This window comes from Palaemon carinicauda, chromosome 12, assembly GCF_036898095.1.
Source record: "Palaemon carinicauda isolate YSFRI2023 chromosome 12, ASM3689809v2, whole genome shotgun sequence".
Lineage (NCBI taxonomy): Eukaryota > Metazoa > Arthropoda > Malacostraca > Decapoda > Palaemonidae > Palaemon > Palaemon carinicauda.
This window is the reverse complement of record NC_090736.1, coordinates 55,502,133-55,522,132: the sequence shown is the minus strand read 5'-3', so window position 1 is coordinate 55,522,132 and position 20,000 is coordinate 55,502,133.

Sequence of the window (20,000 nt, the reverse complement as noted above, 5' to 3'; positions counted from 1 at the left end):
TATATATATATATATATATATATATATATATATATATATATATATATATGTATATATATATATATATATATATATATATATATATATATATATATATATATATATATATATATATATATATATATATATATATATATATATATATATATATATATATATATATATATATATATATATATATATATATATTGGTGTGCTACTGTCTTAAGCACACATTTGAGTATGAGTTGTTTTCAGATGTATTTAAATGGTTTACTGAATACATCTTAATGGTTTTTAAGTTTTATTGTGAATAAACAACTGAGTTAAACATCTCCATCACTGGAGGAAGCTGTGTTGGTCCTCATGACCAATTCTGGTGAAGTTTAGATATGAACTGAACAAATTACCGATATCACAAATATCGTATGGTTGCCTTAACTTAACCAAGTGACGGAATCGGAAGACACCTGCATCCGGTGACGTCACAAACTTTCACACGAAGAGACAATGTGTTGACATTAAGAAAGAATGGCAACTTAGCATTTTACATCCTGCTTACAATTTGAATGACTACAGCAAATCTCACGGTTAGCTCTTCCAACCAACATGACATATTACGTCATTTGTTTTAAACATGTAATATTACTATTCTAACTATTACATTAGCTCGGCCAGCTATCTCAATTTTTTTTACAAAAATTTAACAACAAGCCGAAACATGGTTATTAGGTGTGACTGGACATACGTATTATTCATTGTTTAACATTAGCTATATCCAACTGAGGACGAATGTCCAAATAGGCACATCAAAAATCCATAACAATAATGCATACAAAAAAGATATTACCAAAGCAAAAAGAAAAATGCATGATAAAACCAAGATCATATATATGGTACATTGCTAGCAAATGATTACATGGTACCAAAAAACAAAACAAATTCTGACTTACAAATGATTCGGTAACTTGATAAAGAATAATTGTTACCTTTGTCAGAAACAAGATACTTAATTTTTAGTGCACAAATACGAATTCCTGGTACGTACACGTACCACGGTTTCGTACATATATATATATATTTATATATAGGGCTGATACATTTTATTAGATGCCCATAGATTCTGTTATATATCTTATTATATTTTTTTTTTTTTCTCTTTTCTTTTTTTAACATTCCGGCTTATATATTTTTATTAGATGCCGAGAGAAAAAAATGATTTATATCCTTTTTTATTTTATTTATTTTTTAAATGTTATTTTAAATGTATTTTTAACAATGCAAATGTAGAGAATTTCTTTAATTACATATTACTAGCGTACTAATCAGCTTTTCATACAAACATCATCCTGACAAATTACTCCCTTAGCGAATGAGGTGGCCACTCATACAGCTTTGAATTGGATCAGGTAGGGGGTATTGTCAGGGCTATTCAACTCGTTCCTTTGTAGCTGCTTGCTGTGCCGTAACCTACGCCAAACAAGGATGTTCACGGCGATAAAAATTAACACCGTGACACACAAACTAGCCAGTAATATAGGGTGAAGAATCTCTTTGTAAGTCGGTGACAGGTGGTCCTTTTTGGTAAGTTTCATCAACCGCTTTGCCACACTTCCGTTGTAGGGGAGAGGAAGTGCGGGCATTGTAGAGGTCCACGTGAAGTTCGCGAAGTAAGCTCGTTCTCTGATGATTGTCCGTAGGCCAGTCACCATGGAATTCGGGGAAGTCCCGATACAGCCATCTGCTGCGACGAAGATGTGGTTGAAGGATGTGGATCCGTCAGGGCATGATACATTGAAGCCGTCCTTGTCGTATCGTATCCACGAGCCATTATTTAGTCTGCAATTGAATTCCTTATTGTCAAAGGGATAAAGCTTATCCAGACAATTTTCACTTGTATGGAAGAGAGCACCGTCTAGCACTATACCTAACTCGCATGAATCCATTAAGTTTTTACGGAATTCAAATGAGTCAGCTGTACATATTTTTCTATCCATTGCGTCTGAACAGTGAGTTAATTGATTTAAGTCTTTAATGACCGTATATGTTTCCTTGTCTGGGGAAATCAATACGTGTCCTGTCAAACTGGATATTACTGGATTTGAGTGATTCGTCATGAAAGTCGGAAATGGTGATATCCTGTAAGATTACCAGGCATCAGAAGAATCAAAGGGAATTGTAATCCTAATCTTGTTATTATCTATGTTTACTGTAATTAGGCTGTAATAAAATTCTAACCTATGTTCGTCTAACAAAGGAACATAGCCTAGTTTATCCCTTCCGTTCTCCAGAACTAATTTTAAGTAACGTATAGGCAACAAATGGGGCGACAATACACCTTTAGTTGCTAACGTGATAGCTTCTACATAATCCTTGGATTTCTCAATGAAATGTGCAATTCTGTTATGTATGTGATCTATCTTTGAATCATAATACGTTAATGTTGCCAACAAATCCTGTACTTCCATAATTTGAACGATATTATCTGAATGTTCATTTAACAAATCCATAATTTTATTGATTGAAGCTAACTGATCCCTTAGTTCTGACATAATCAATTCATCTTTATGAGTCAAGAACTCAATTTTCTTATTTTGATTACTAATTTTAAGACGATTGGAAAGTCCTAAATCTAAACTTGCAACAGACCCAAAGATGCTTAATGCAGCATAAATGAACGGATTCCGTCTTTCTTTATGTTCGTATCCTACAGTCCACATCAAAAGGTCATAAGCCAAAGATCCTGTCTCTCCAGTCTTATTTTTCAAGTCATCAGATAGCATCTCTGCAACTTTTAATGTTGATCCAAGCAAACTCTTAGTAGTCAAATGAAAATGTCTCCTATGCAACTCATCCAATGATGCAGAAAACCTTGAAATGGCGGTTCTTAAGCTAGTGACATCATTCTCTTGAAGAAAAATTGCTTGCATATGCACTTCGACAATTACGTTGGTTGATGTAATAAAAATGTCTTCTTGTCTTTCAACTATATTGCCATATTTAAAATATATATTCTTAGTCTTAGAACTCATCCCATACGAAAAAAATGTCTGAGCGAACAATATCACTCCCAACAACAAAAAATTCATCTTGGAAACCTGTAACGAGAAAAAATATATGTAATTACTCCTGTATTAAAAAGAAAACTTTTAGTCACAAAATAAAAATTTTCCTCACTTCTCTTTTTAATTTCTTATGTGAGACAATGGTACTATTCTCTCATCCGTGGGTTGGGCTACGTTTTGAATTCTAAACCTATTGGCCGTTAATGTTTCCAAAATGTTAAATGGGCCTTCAAACTTTGGTGTTAGTTTATAGTTGAGCCCTTTTCTGACATTGATTTGAATACAGATGTTATCACCCACGGTATATGTTTTAGTTGGTTTCGCTATTTTATCATGATTCCTTTTCATTATGATTTGTGATTCTTCTAAATTCTTTCAAAGGATATCATATCGACTTATACTTGCATTTATACATTCTTTTAAAGGATTTGATAGATTAGTTGTAGGCGTTAATACATGGAAAGGTGTTCTAACTGGGGTACCATACAATGCTTCATGCGGTGACATTTTAATTGATATATGATATGAATGATTCAGAGTACTCAGTGCCGCTGGTATTGCAATATCCCAGTTGGGGTCTGATCCCCCTAGTGTTACCCTTAATATATTTAATATCTTCCTATTTGCTCTTTCCACTAGCCCATTCGACTCTGGGTGATATATCATGGTATTAACCTTCTTTATGTTGAGGAATTCACACAATGAGGTAAGAAAGTGATTATTAAATTCACCACCCGAGTCTGAGATTATCATGTGTGGAATTCCATGTTTACAAATGTAACACTCGTAAAACTTCCTAGCGCATTCAATCGCAGTTTTAGTTTTAAGCTCTATTAGTTCTGTATATCGAGTTAAAGCATCTATAATTACTAAGAGGTGCTTATTTCCTCTGTCTGACTCGTAAAATCCTGTTAACAAATCTAAATGTATTCTTTCAAAGGGTTGATTGGGAACAGGATAAGCTCCTAGGCTGACAGGTGTTTTCGTATGCCCTTTGTTTTCCTGACATGTGCGACAATTAGCTATGTGTCTTTTTATATCTGTAAGCATAGTATGCCAATAAAACAATGATTTGGCTTTCTGTGACATTAATGAGAACCCAGGGTGTCCATGTAATGGATTTGAATGCAACCAATTCAGGACAGTGGAAACAAGTGAGTTTGGTACTACTACCTGGTCGTTAGTTACATGTGGTGTATTGCGGGTTTTCCTTGTCACAGTCCTACACAGAATATTATCTTTGATTACATAATTCTGCTGCTTATACTTTATATATTCTTTTTCTTTATGATTGCCTTTCAAAGCATTTATAATTGTTTCTATTTTCTGATCTTTTCTTTGCTCAGTCTGTAACAATTCAGCACTCCAGCCTAAATCTTCTTGTTCAGATATTGTTTTTACAATAGGCATGGATGTTGATATATCTATTAATTCAGCTAAAGACTCCGTACAAGATGACACGGGGTTGCGTGATAATGCATCCGCAATGATATTTGCTTTCCCAGGTAAATACCCGATTCTTGCGCCAAAATCTTGAATGATTAAATGCCACCGAGTTCGTTTAGGGCTGTGATTGAAGCCTTTAAAGAACTCTGTTAGTGGTTTATGGTCAGTAAGAACCTTAACGGGATAACCGTAAATTATGAACTTAAAATGCACTAGCGAATTAACAATAGCTAGTCCTTCCTTGTCTATTACTGCATACTTACTTTCGGAAGTTCTCAATTTTCGAGAATAGAAAGCTATCGGGAAAAACTGTTTATCATATTGCTGAAGCAATACCCCTCCTACTCCTAAGTCTGAGGCGTCTGTTGCAATGAAGAATTCCTTACCGAAGTCAGGAAATTTTAAGATAGGAGAACTACACAGTTCATCTTTCAAAGTATTAAACGCCTGTTGATGTTGCTCAGACCATATGAAATCTACGCCCTTCTTCGTAAGATCAGTTAAAGGAGCGGCTATTATTGAATAGTTGCGTATAAAACGCCTGTAATATCCACTACAACCCAGAAATTGCTGTATTCCCTTGACATTAGTAGGTATGGGAAAATTACATATAGCCGACACCTTATCATGGACTACTTTAAGACCTTGGCTTGACACTATGAAAACCAAATATATTAATTCTGTTTTGAAAAATTCACACTTACTAATCTTTACCCTTAAGTTATGTTGTCTTAATCTCTGTAGTACTAGTTCTAACTTACGTAGATGTTCCTCTAAGGTGTTGGAAAAGATTACAAGATCATCCATATAGGCATGCAATATATCCCCTAACAAGTCTCCAAACACTATGTTAATCATTCTTGTAAATGTTATAGGAGCACAACGTAAACCAAAAGGCATCCGTAAAAATTCATAATGTCCCCTGGCTGTGCTGAAGGCTGTGTATGGGATACTATCTTCTTCTAATGATATCTGGTGAAAGCCTTTAAGTAAGTCCAAACTGGTAAAATATTTGTTCTGACCTAACAAAGACAAAATATCGTCAGTACATGGCACTGGGAATCGATCAGGGATCGTTTCCTCGTTTAGACGACGAAAGTCGACGCAGATACGCCATGTTCGATCTTTTTTCGGTACAACTATTAAAGGAAAATTATAAGGGCTATTTGATTTTCTAATGACTCCTTCCTCTAACATTTTACCTACTTCATCATTTATTTCATTCTGGAATTTCATAGGGAGTCTGTACGAGGGTACATATATAATTTTCTGCTTGTCTTTTAACCTAATTTGATGCTCGATCACATCTGTTTTTCCTAAGGATCCATCCGTAGTGGAAAAGACATCTGTATATTTATTTAAAAGTTCAAAAATTTTCTGCTGAATTTCTTCGTCTTGAATGTCCTTACTGATTTTATTTTTAATAGATCGTAAAAGGGATTCATCCGCAACTGATTGAGAGTGATTGATTTCAGCAACGGTAAGAATACGATGTTTATAAACTTCTACATCCAAGATATGTTGATTTTTGTGAATTACTAAAGTGTTATTTAAATGATTACAGACTTCGATATTACATTGCTGATGTGAGCCTACTGTATAAATAGCTTGTGTGACAGACAATCCGTTGGTTTTCAAAGTATCGGAAAGGATTAATATTTCAGATCCCGGTAGTGTTTTCTTTATTTGCACTATTAAATTCGAAGGTATGTTTGGTTCGATATATTGCGTGCAAGATGATATTACGGGTGAACGAGAATTCTGCTGGGTCGCGTATATTATTTCTTTATTAGTGAGACAAGTTATTGGTTCTTCAACGTACGTTACGGTTACATTTGTCGTCTCCTTTTTATCCAAAACTGACTTTAAAGTATTAGAAGACTTATAGAATTTCCCTTTGATATACACGCCGTGCTTTGCAGGAGCTAAGATAATGTTTTGATTTCCCATAGATGGGTATCCTATAATTACAGCTGGATACATATTAATGTTTTTCACAACAACAAATGTATCGGCAAACGTGCGATTACCGACTCTGAACTGAATATGAGTTATGCCTATGACGTTTAATTCATTATTTCCTATACCTGAAAGTCTGATTCCTGATTTTTCAATCGGAAAGCTCTAAAACAACAAATGATGCGTCTTCAAATCCATAATATTACGTGGACTACCAGAGTCAAAAAATAACGTAAAGGATTTGTTTTCTAAATTTACAGCATATAAGGTTGGCCGTAACTCATTTTGGCTTATTATCGTATGAATACGTTGCAAATCTACGGGAGCATGCACTGTTTTACTTAATTCGGCCGTGTGTTTCATAGGAAAATCTATTGTCTCACAATTATCTGATAAAACATTAAATTGATTATTCAATACTATTGATGTTGACATAAATGACCTTGACCCAACATCACTCTCTTCCCCTCTAGAGTTAACTATGTGGTATTTGCTTTGCTCTGCACATTCTGAAAATTAGGCTGACTTTGCGAGGTCTGGTTTGACGGCCCAGGCTCAGCGATATTTGAAGAAGTGTTTGTTTGTTTCGGACTCTGAACTGCATTGACATTTTGTTGTTTCTTCTTATTGTTAAAATGAGGATTTTTCTTTTTATTTCCATATGGAACTGACTGTGGAATTGACTGTGTATTTCTAGGATATTGTTGTGTCTTACGCGCGTAACACTGACTATAAGAATGTGATCCTGTGTTGTGAACTGAACAAAATTCCGTTCTACAGTCTGCGCTTATGTGACCTTGACGTTTGCAGTTGTAACACGTCACTCCCGCTACTGGATTATTAATTACGTTCACTGTTTGTGGTTTTGTTTCATTCTTAGCAAAAACTTGAGTTAACACGGGATCAAGATCTGGACACTTGGACATGTGTTTCTTTATCTGTTTATAGACATCCAATTCCGTACTTGCAGGCATTAACTTCTTATCAAAGCACCGCACTAAAGCTTCAGGCAACATAAGTGTCATGCAAGTTAAATACATTAATCGTAAAAAATCTTTCACGGAGATATTATCGTTAGTAACCCAAGTGGAATTACCTAAAATGTCCTGATATTCGTTAAGCCTATCAGCTATGAGAGCTGCTCTCTCAATAACATTAAGCCGATTCATAGTGGCTTGATTAAGTGTATTTCGTAACGTTAACACTACATCCAAAGCTTCCTCACCCCCATAAATCGCGCGTAACCTAACTTTGAAATCATCCCAAGTAACTGCTTCCTGAAATGAAACACCTCTTAAATACGCACTCGCATCCCCCTTAGAAAAATCTATAAAACTTTTAGCTTCTTGTAATTGTACAAAAGGATCTACGATTTGTTTGGCATTTAAATGGGCATCAACGGATGAAATCCATGACTCCACATTTTGTGGCAAGAATCCGTTGACACGGCCTTGAAAAGGAAGGATTACTGACCTGGCATTTACAAGCGTCACAATTGGAGGAGGATTAGCCTGGCCTACACCACTAGGTCCAGGGGTAGGGCTGACAGGAGGAGCCATGACTGCTGTATTTTTTTTTTTTTTTTATCTCTTTGACCCCTTTCAATCCTATCAAAATATCTATATGAGTACAGACGCCCACTGCGTAAACGCATATGTATAATAAAATTCCCCCAACAATGTTACTAATCCCAATACATTTCCCCCCAAGAGTTTATGAAAGAAAAATGAATTAGCACAAAGAAAGAAAAATTCTAAATGAGAATTCGGAGTTTCTTATAACAAAGTTTAGGAATTCACTCACCCCAGTAATAATTGACTAACGACTTGTGATAACTACACTTCACTGCCCAAACTGAAATGAATACAAAATCTCTGTACTTAGCTTTATATGAAGTCGACACGTCCTCTCTCTCTCTCTCTCTCTCTTGATGTTTTGTTAGCGATGTCTCGTTCTAGTTTCTTGTTGAATGTAGTTCTTCCTGGATATGTCTTGCAATTGTTGAACGCCAGTCCTTGGGTTTCCTAGGATGTTGATTGAAGATTCAATTTGTATACTAACATATGTTGGTGTTAGCATTTCCGTTGGACTTAGTCAAAATTGTAGATTCTTGTAGATAGTTTTGAGTTCTTGAAGATCTTTATCAGGTATTACAGCTTTTATTTTGAAGTCTTGAAGATCATTCTCTGGTTTTACAGCTTTTATGTTGAAGTCTTGAAGATATTTCTCTAATTCTTAGAGTTTAATCGCTGTCTTAGAGTTTAATCGCTGCCACCATTTATTGGTGTGCTACTGTCTTAAGCACACATTTAAGTATGAGTTGTTTTCAGATGTATTTAAATGGTTTACTGAATACATCTTAATGGTTTTTAAGTTTTATTGTGAATAAACAACTGAGTTAAACATCTCCATCACTGGAGGAAGCTGTGTTGGTCCTCATGACCAATTCTGGTGAAGTTTAGATATGAACTAAACAAATTACCGATATCACAAATATCGTATGCTTGCCTTAACTTAACCAAGTGACGGAATCGGAAGACACCTGCATCCGGTGACGTCACAAACTTTCACACGAAGAGACAATGTGTTGACATTAAGAAAGAATGGCAACTTAGCATTTTACATCCTGCTTACAATTTGAATGACTACAGCAAATCTCACGGTTAGCTCTTCCAACCAACATGACATATTACGTCATTTGTTTTAAACATGTAATATTACTATTCTAACTATTACATTAATATATATACATACATATATATATATATATATATATATATATATATATATATATATATATATATATATATATATATATACATATACATACACACACACACATATATATATATATATATATATATATATATATATATATATATATATATATATATATATATATATATATATATACATATACATACACATATATATATATATATATATATATATATATATATATATATATATATATATATATATATATATATATATACATACATACATACAACATAAATGTAAAAAAAAAAGAACCATGAAATTCCCATCATCATTTACTTGTATTGACGAAGTGTGGCAAGTTGTCCTCAGTCCCGAACACAGAACCTGCTCTAGAAAAGGAGATATTCATTTCTGAAAGGAGACTCAAAATGTGAGCGCATCCTCATACACTCTTTTCTGAATAGCATTATCAATTGAAAATTATGTTTTGAAATTATATGCAAAACTTGTACATGAAGAAATATATGCAAAGTATTCATAAATGTTTTTTTTTCTTCCATAATGTTACGGTAAAATTCTCTAATTGCTTTTTGGTGGCAATATTAATCCTTTTATCAGCACGAAAGAGGTTTTTGAAAAATGCTGATATCGCCATATTTTCCCTGGGAAAAAATTCCATTCGAATATGACATTTTTGATTGAAATTCCCCACCTTTGGTTGTTTAAAACATAGCAAGGGAAGTCCTGGACAGCTCAGTTCGTTACAAAGACTTACCGCAGTTTAAGAGTCGTTCTTTAGGAGTCTCAAAGGAAATACTTCGCTGCCGTAAGTGACTAATGCATAGATGCTGATTTTAAAACAAATAATTTGGGTTAATCTAAATATTCTGCATACTGGGCAAGTGTTTTTCACTTGTATTTATAAGTTACATGGTGTGACTTTATAGAATATGTAGGCTATACATCAAGACATTTTTCTAAACTAAAAAAAAAACACTGTTGTGGGAAATATCTGAAATGACTGGATAGTAAACACCTAGAGACCCAGGCTATGTGAAGAGTCATTGTTATTTTTTATGAACGTTTTATTTTTTATCAAAACAAAACATGGAAGCTCAATTGAGATAGAAAAAAAAAACACCGATTCTAAATCGAGATGAAAAAACATTGATGTTCAGTTGACACGATAGTGCCCAAGAGAGTTCTGCAGTTTGCTTTAAACTTATTCTTTTTTCTTTTCCCATGAGCTGATGATTGTTTTAATTCTTACAACCTACAATTTGCTCTCCACAACAACAAAAAATGTCTAGACCCGTAAATAAGTCTAGATAAAAAGCATCACCATTATGATAATAATGTTAAAGTAGTTCTTTAAATTTTTCGACTATTCTAATCCCCAACATTTGGCGTATCGTTTGACAACATACAAACATACATACATAATTGTCCTTTCATTCCGTTAGGAACGCGAGTCTCTCTCTCTCTCTCACTCTCTCTCTCTCTCTCTCTTAGTTTGTATGTAGCTGTATATACTTGAGAGAGAGAGAGAGAGAGAGAGAGAGAGAGAGAGAGAGAGAGAGAGAGAGAGAGAGAGAGAGAAGGCTCAAAGAGATTTTCCCGGGCTTTCAGCTTTATCTTCCTAATCCAACTGAAGGAAGTGACTGCAATATTAGTTTAGTGAGATACGTGCTACTATATGGTCATGAGTCATGGTATGCCAATGAAACAATATCCAACAGATTTTGTATATTTGAGAACAAATTCCTTAGAAGGCTTTTGGGAGTTAAATTGCCCGTCAGGATTAGAAATGAAACTATAAGAGAGATTACTCGAGTGCCATATGAGGATGAGATCATGGTGAGGGGTAGATGGAGATGGTTTTGGCAGACTCTTCGTATTACACAAGAGATTGGTTCACCAAAATTTTAACTGGGCTACACAAGGTACTAGAAGAGTCGGAAGATCCAGCCCTATATGGCTGAGGACTATGAAGCGTGAAGTAGATGAAGAATGGAAAAGTATTGAATTAAAAGCTCAAGAAGGAGAAGACTGGCGAAATCTAACCGAGGCACTTTGTGTCAATCGGTGCAGGAGATAATGATGATGATATACAGTATATATATATATATATATATATATATATATATATATATATATATATATATATATATATATATATATATATATATATATATATATGTATATATATATATATATATATATATATATATATATATATATATATATAAATGTATATATATATATATATATATATATATATATATATATATATATATATATATATATATATATATATATATATATATATATAATCTGCATATGTATTGGCTCTTATGGAATCCTGATGAATATTGTAACGAGCCAAGAGTAGGTTGTGACTCAAAAGGCAGCAATTGAGTAACTTTATTACAGAACCTCAGTTTATATATACATCAATTTCAGGCAAGAAGGCCATAACATATAACAGGCTGTTTCCTGTTCAACCAACAACGGTTTCAGTTAATATTTAACGGAGAGAAAAACAGACAAGTTGATTCAGGTCGTTATCAGTGCGAGGGGAGAGCTAAGATACAATGGAGACTATATACAAAAAAAAAAAAGAAATGTCGTAACTATGTACGATCGTGTGATACACGATTGGTACATGGGTTCCCCCCTAAAAATGACATACTGTACATTTCTTCGCGGCACACCTGAACCTGGAGTGGTAGTAGCAAAATTACGGCCGATGGCGGCAGTAAGTGGCTGTAGAAGTCGTTGGTTGGGGCGCAAGAGAGTGGTGGGTGATGGGTGGCTTTGTCGTCACTCCGGCTCGTCACAGGGTAGGCGTGTGAGTCCTACGGCATTCACATCAGCTTCGGTTGACGTTGAATAGGTGTCCTCTCCGTCAGGAGTAGAGGCGTTGATGGAGGTCTTCAAGGTCTTGAAGTGGCTGTCCATAAGGGCGTCGGCATCGGTTAAAGCAGCGCGTACAGGTTCGGGTAAACAGTAGATTCACCTCACGAGGGGAGCCGTCTGCGGCAGGTTGTAGGTGAGCAATACTGGTCATTCCCCTGAGGGCGAGCGAAGCCCTTTGGTCCCCCAACGGTTGTTAAGAGAGCTGAAGAAGCTTTACTATAAGGGCAGCTGGTGATGGCGAGTACTGCTGCAGAAGGTATGTTTTGAGGGCGTCATAGTAACAGTGAGGATGGGGGGGGGGGAGATGATCAGTCCGTGGTCACCAATATGACGAGCCAAGAGTAGGTTGTGACTCAAAAGGCTTGATGAAAGCAATTGAATAACTTTATTACGGATCATCGGTTTATATATACATCAATTCCAGGCAAGAAGGCCATAACATATAACAGGCTGTTTCCTGTTCCACCAACAACGGTTTCTGGTAACATTTTATGGTGAGAAAAAGAGACGAGGAAGGAACCCAAGAAAGAAAGAGAGAGAGAGAGAGAGGGCGAACAAGCTGAGTGAAGAAGAGAAGGCGTAAGGACGAGAATGCAGACGTAACCAGCTTTGTCCGAGATGTCCTAACGAGTTGCCTCCCGCCCTCATTTCCAACGACAAAACGCCAGACCTGAGATTTCTCCGTCCCTGTCAACCGTCGAGAGCTGCTGAGAAGAGTAGTATATTCTTTTTGTATTATTTATCTACCATCTTGACTGTTCCCCTATTTGCTGGAGTGTAGTTTAATCAAATGATTCTCTTTGTTTAGTTCAGTGCTTCCTAAGTACTCAATCAAGAAACATTCACCTTTGACTAGTTGTAAATAAAATTATGTTTTCTTTTGCGAGTTTTCTTTCTATATTTCCTATTGTCTCTAATTGGTTGTACTTGAAAAGTCCCCATTTCATTAATTAATTCAACAGAATCTGGTTCCATCCCCACGAGGATCGTAACAATTACCCATGATGAAATCCAACCCTAGTATAGCTTCGATTCCTGGAATTCCCAAGGTGTACAAGACAAAAAAATCATTTGTAAACTTCACAGCTCCCACCTTAAAGTTGACAATTGTGTATGCCTTGCGTGCAGTTTATTTCCTCCTGGCATATCGAGGATAATGGATGCCGCTGACTGTAGTGGGTTTGAGGAGAATCATTTTTCAATAAGCGAAAAGCTGGCTCCTGTGTTGATCAGTGCTAGAATGGACTTATTTGGTAGGTCAATCCTGACTGCCATCATTCCTAGCTGCCTATTAGGATATGTGGGGCACATGCCAACAACTTCACTTGCAATATTGCTGCCCCCTGCTCCTGTACCCAGTGTTGCGGGGGTGAGATCGGGGTACCAAGGCAGGTCCCTGTGCCTGCTCCACCGAGTCCATCATAGTCATTTCCACCGCTGCCACTGATGTCTGAGGGGGTGGGGGGCATCGATCTCTCTTGTCTCCTCCTTCTTCTGTTTCCTTTTCCTTGGATGTTTGGTTTGGGTGGGGGGGTTGGCTGTGCCACAGCCGGCTCGCCCTCGGTGTTTTTTGCTGGGCATTCTCGAAATAGATGACCATAGGCCTGACATGTAACAGTGGGGCGATCGTTACGTGGGGCACTCCACTCGTTGGTGCCCCTCTCCCCCACACTGCCATCATCTGAAGACTCTTCTCACCTACTGACTATATTCTTCCCTCTCCCGTTTTGAGGGCTGGTAAGTGCCTCTTATGGCTACCACCTTCTCGGGATTATGGCAGTTATTTTCAGTCATTTTTTCTTCTGGCAAACTGTCTAGAATGTTTTGTATCGCCATCACTACATCTGTTAACAAGCGATTGTCATCGAACAAATAACCACATAAATACGGGTTTACTAATCTGCAAATATGTTTATGGACATTTGCTTTTTATCTCCTTTTTAGAGAGTGGCACTCCGTGTAGCAAACGAATCACAACGTTAAAAAATGGGAGTTGCAAAACTAAGAGCGGATTCACCTTTCTGAATTTGGGTTTGTAATTTTCTTTTATGTCGCCCTTTTCTCACATCAGGTAGGGCGTGTTTCTAATTAAACGTCTTTTCATTTCAGTTTAACTTCTTAAACTGTCTTGTGGCCAACACATTACCTCCATTGCTGGAGCATCTTTCAGCAACCTAATCACATGAATTGCCTTCTCTCTTTCTGACCACCCATATGTGACTACTTTAAAGTCTCTCAAAAACACTTTGATTGATTGAAACCCTTCGTTAGGCCGTTGATCATCAAAAGTCCTAACACTTGCCTGGAGAACTGGCAATTTTTGAACTATGTTTTACATATCTCCCCTCCGCTATGCATGTGTAATTTCACTTGTGTGGGTTTGAACTTCATTCATATACATCGGATATGCTGTGGTTGCACACCGCTCCTCTTCTCATTAACTAAGAATCTGTTCCCCAACTCGGATAGGTTATCTAACTTATTTTCTAAATTCTGCTTTCTTTGTTCTCGTCTATATTCTTCATCGGCCTCACTATAACCAACTGGTCCTTTGTTTTCATCTCCCGAAGTATCTAGGCATCTTGAACTTTTATTTTACTGGCTTAAAAAACAACTTCGCTCACAGGATACAGAAACAGACGTATTTGTACACCTGACACCAATTATGTACCATGTCAACGGATAGTAAGACATCGGAACATGGTTTTCTTTTTTTACTTTATTACAAAAAAGGTTTTGAATACACTTGTACATAGCCGATACTCTCAGGTGAGTTCCTTATCTAATGATTGCTCGAATAGTATTGCTTAACCCTCGGCAAGTAAGATGCATTGTTGCATTATCAATATGCTGAATTTTTAGTTTTGTAAGAATTCTACACTGTGAGGGAAATGTACTGTCACCAATAGGTCTCAACACAATACCTTATCAAATAAGGACACATCACGTATAGCAGAGTTCAGTGATCGCGCCCTACCATTTGTGACAGTCATAGTACTCTTAAAAAGGTCATTAATCTCACTGTATAAAACGCATATTTTGCACACAAGGATTAGGACACCAGGATTTGGTACAAAATATTCAAATTGTTTAACTTTGAACGTAAGTACAGCAGACTCAAGCTCCTGATTCCTTGGACATTACAAACGCAAACACATTAAGAGTCCACCAATCTGACCATTTTAAACCCTGGAAGAGAAGTCATTTCCTAAGGTGCGTCGCTTTGATCATAACATTATCATTACCACATAAGTCTGCTCCACTTTCTGAATGTGTTTTTTATTGAAGGCTGATTTGCATGTGCAAATTGTCCATCTTAGTATATGACGGGATCAGACCATCGATAAGCAAAGGACGTTTATTTTGAAATAACTGTTACATAAATATGTATGTATATATATACATACATATATATGTATATATATACACACACACACACACATATATATATATATATATATATATATATATATATATATATATATATATATATATATATGTGTATGTACATACATACATACATACATACATATATATATATATATATATATATATATATATATATATATATATATATATATATATATGTATATATATATACACTGTATATATGCATACATGTATATATATATATATATATATATATATATATATATATATATATATATATATATATATATATATATATATATATAATATGTCTATACACACACACACACACATATATATATATATATATATATATATATATATATATATATATATACACACACATATATATATATATATATATATATATATATATATATATATATATATATATTTACATATACGTATGTATATATATATATATATATATATATATATATATATATATATATATATATATATATATATATATATATATATATATATATATACTTATATGTGTATATATATACATATATATATGCATATACATATGTATATACACATATATATATATATATATATATATATATATATATATATATATATATATATATATATATATATATACAGTATATATATATATGTATATATGTATACTGTATATATAGACAATGTTAAGTTCAGAGGATAGCAGTTCAAAAACGTTCCCTGTTAATATCAATGAACGAGAATGATTCACTTGTACGTTATATATATTATCTTCTCTTTATAAATTTAATCTATCACATTAGTGCAAGGAGCATCCTACATATTTTGACCTGTATGCCATGAACGTATTCATATCACGTAATATGTTTTCCTTTGGACTAGGATAAAGTAATGTGACATTTGCCAGGATCTTGCATATCAGGCAACTAATACTATTTAATTATTTTGCACCACTTAGTGTGTGTTGAGAATCATTTGCATTGAATTAAATTCCATTATTCTGCTTCTAATTAATGTATGCATGAAATTTGTCTGTTTATTGATACTTTTATAAAAATCAATATGAAAAATTGGCATTGACAAAATGGTGTAAATAAGTTTGAGTATTACTTTAAAATCATGGATAAATGTGGAAGTGTTTTTTCATTACTTGTTTTTTTATATTTCTTATCAACGCATTAAATAGAAACCAATAAATTACATGAAAAAGTGACAGTTTTTTATGTAACCTTTTTTAATTTGTCTTTTAAATGGCAGACTAAGAATTTCTTTCTAATTCCAAAATGCGTTTTAGTATGAACTTTATATATTAAAATATTATATATATTACGGCGGGCTTAATATACAACCTCTCGAGTTCCAAACTCAACTGTTTGTTTTTACATAAAATCTGTTACACTTGAAAATATTAATACTTGAGCTCTGAGACGTTTATATAACTCCCATATAAAAACACTGACTATCCAAAGTTCTCTCAAGTACACTCATAACAAACTGGCTAATCATTATTAAGAACTATTCAAACAACTTCTTACTTTGATTCATTGGACACAAGCAAGTATGAAATAAACACTGGTGATTGAAATAATACACTCTTTACACAAAATAAATGTATTCTATATGAATTACAATACTTTGAAAAGAAATTACATAAAAAAAAAAATCACACGAAAACTTAGATTAAGACGAAAAATGTTAGACTCTGAAAATTATATAATCACTTGACTCGAAATATCAAATGTGCATAAAAGCATTACATTAATAAATAAATACTTATGAATGTTACACAGTCGCCTGTTTCACTTGGAATTAAATTTTACACCATTAATTAGTCTTGACACTTATTAAAGAAATTACATAAAGTAACTAATAAACTTAGTATTTAGCTCACCAGTTAACCAGGTAACTTACAAAATTTAATATACTGCACGTTGCTTACTTGCACAGGGCCAGTTACAAAAATTTACACAATACCAACACTATCCACAAGACAATAAATTTAAAATCACCTGCCAAATTTACAGCAACGTTTTAACTTACTACACACGATATATGCTGGGGCACAAAATCACTTTTGAGAGGACACACTAGAGAGAGAGAGAGAGAGAGAGAGAGAGAGAGAGAGAGAGAGAGAGAGAGAGAGAGAGAGAGAGGGGGAGGAGGGAATTTTGGCTCTTTCACAGAACGGCTGTTTCTTTCCTACTGCTATGCAGCCCTGTGGGTGCATACATATGAATTTAGTAACTTCTCGAATATTCTAATAGATTATTCTGGTGGCTTGGGGACCGGACTCTGGCGCCGGCAGAGATATCAACTAGATAAAAATTATGGAGGTGAACCTTGTTTTCATGCAACTCCCTCTCTCAGCTGCTTAGCCTATCCACCATTCTCGGATATAAAAAAAAAAAAGATAAAATCTAACACTAAAGTTTGCGAGAACCTTTCAAAATATGTGGTAAATATAATAATTGTGTATTTGGGACAAACATGACGGAATACCTCATAAAAATATAAAAAAAAAAAAAATACATAAGACTGTGCATATCTGTATGGATCATATAGCACGCTTAAACAAATTACGCAAAACTTTGTAACAAAATATGTGAAATAAAAAGTTAAATCTTAAAACAAAAAAACGTAAATTTACATATACAAACTTAAATGGAGAATGAAACTAAATTAACGACAAGAGTCTTACTTAATTTACATGACAAACTTATACCTACATAAGAGGAACTCACCTATTCAGTGCATATATGAAAACATAAATAAAATACTTGAATAACTTATTCACTCTACATTAGACCAGCTTCGTAAGAATATATATATATATATATATATATATATATATATATATATATATATATATATATATATATATACACGCACACACATACACAAATATATATATATATATATATATATATATATATATATATATATATATATACACATACATACACAAATATATATATATATATATATATATATATATATATATATATATATATATATATATATATATATATATATATATATATATATATATATATATATATATATATATATATGGATGTGTGTGTGTAATGAAAAACTACTTACTTTTCAATATGTTTACAACAACTAAGATTTTTACTTCATTCCACTACATGTCTTGTAACTTATAATGCTTCACAGACTTTACCCATAGGCCACACTTTAATTGGAAACTGTAACAACTTGATATTGAAAGTCACCAGACCGTAATAAACTAAACTAATTTTTCTTTTTTTTTTTCTTTTCAGAAAACTCTGTTGTTTGCCGAACGTAATGTGAACTGCTCTGAGTATAGAATTCCCTTGACATAACCCGTTGCATATCATAATCAGTTCGCTTTGAAGGAACTTCATTATTTAAAATATCTTGTGAAGTTCAGGAGAGTCATCAAAGGTTAACCTCATTACTGTCGCTTAGATGACCTCGGTCATTTCATCACGTGTGTTACAAGAAAATGTTTCACAGGAAATTGTATGGAGGTTTAAGAGTCAGATAAGAATTAAACTACTAGTCATTTCAGAGAAGGACAAACGCCGTAGTACTAGAAGAGCTGCTTACTATAGCTAAAGTCTCTCTTCTACCCTTACAAAGAGGAAAGTATCCACTTTAGCGTCTGCAATCTCTCCATCCTTGTGAGCTAAGGATGGAGGGGTTTGAGGAAGGCTATAGATCTACTTGCTGTTATCTACAGCCCTTGCCTGGGCGTCCCTGGTCCTACCTTTGGTGAAGAGGGGCATTGGGCGCTGATCATATGCATTTTTGGTCAGTCTCTTGCCATTGTCCTGCTTCCTAGAGCAATGTCACTGTCTCTTGTCTCTGCAATTCATGAGCGGCCTTTGAACCTAAAAACAAATCGTTGGATTATAATCATATTCCAGCACACTACCTTTATCATCCTGACCTAATTAATGGCCGACATACCATATTGCTATATGTGTTATGTTATGAGTTTACTGGAGGATATTAAACCTAATCCAGTCTAACCTCTGTACCACACGTTGCCAATATCGCATTCTCCGTTTTCCTCTTCACACCAAATCTGCCTCTAATTATTTACAAAATATTTGAATATGACATCATGTATATACGTGTCATACATTAGTAATACAATATAATACAGTTACCATTATGTGTGACCATGAAAACCAGAGTTGGTCCAACGACCATGAAAGCAAAGGCTAATGCCGTTGTTAATGGCCCTATCAGGAGTCCAGGAGTCAGTCCAGGACACTCCGTTGCCTATATCCGGATTATAACCGACGTGTCTAAGGCGACCAGAACGATGAAACGTTTGGACCATCCCATATCCCAAATAAAATCGTTCATGTTCGCATCATTTTATTCTTACAATATATAAGGACACTCCGTTGCCTATATCCGGATTATAACCGACGTGTCTAAGGCGACCAGAACGATAAAACGTTTGGACCATCCCATATCCCAAATAAAATCGTTCATGATCGCATCATTTTATTC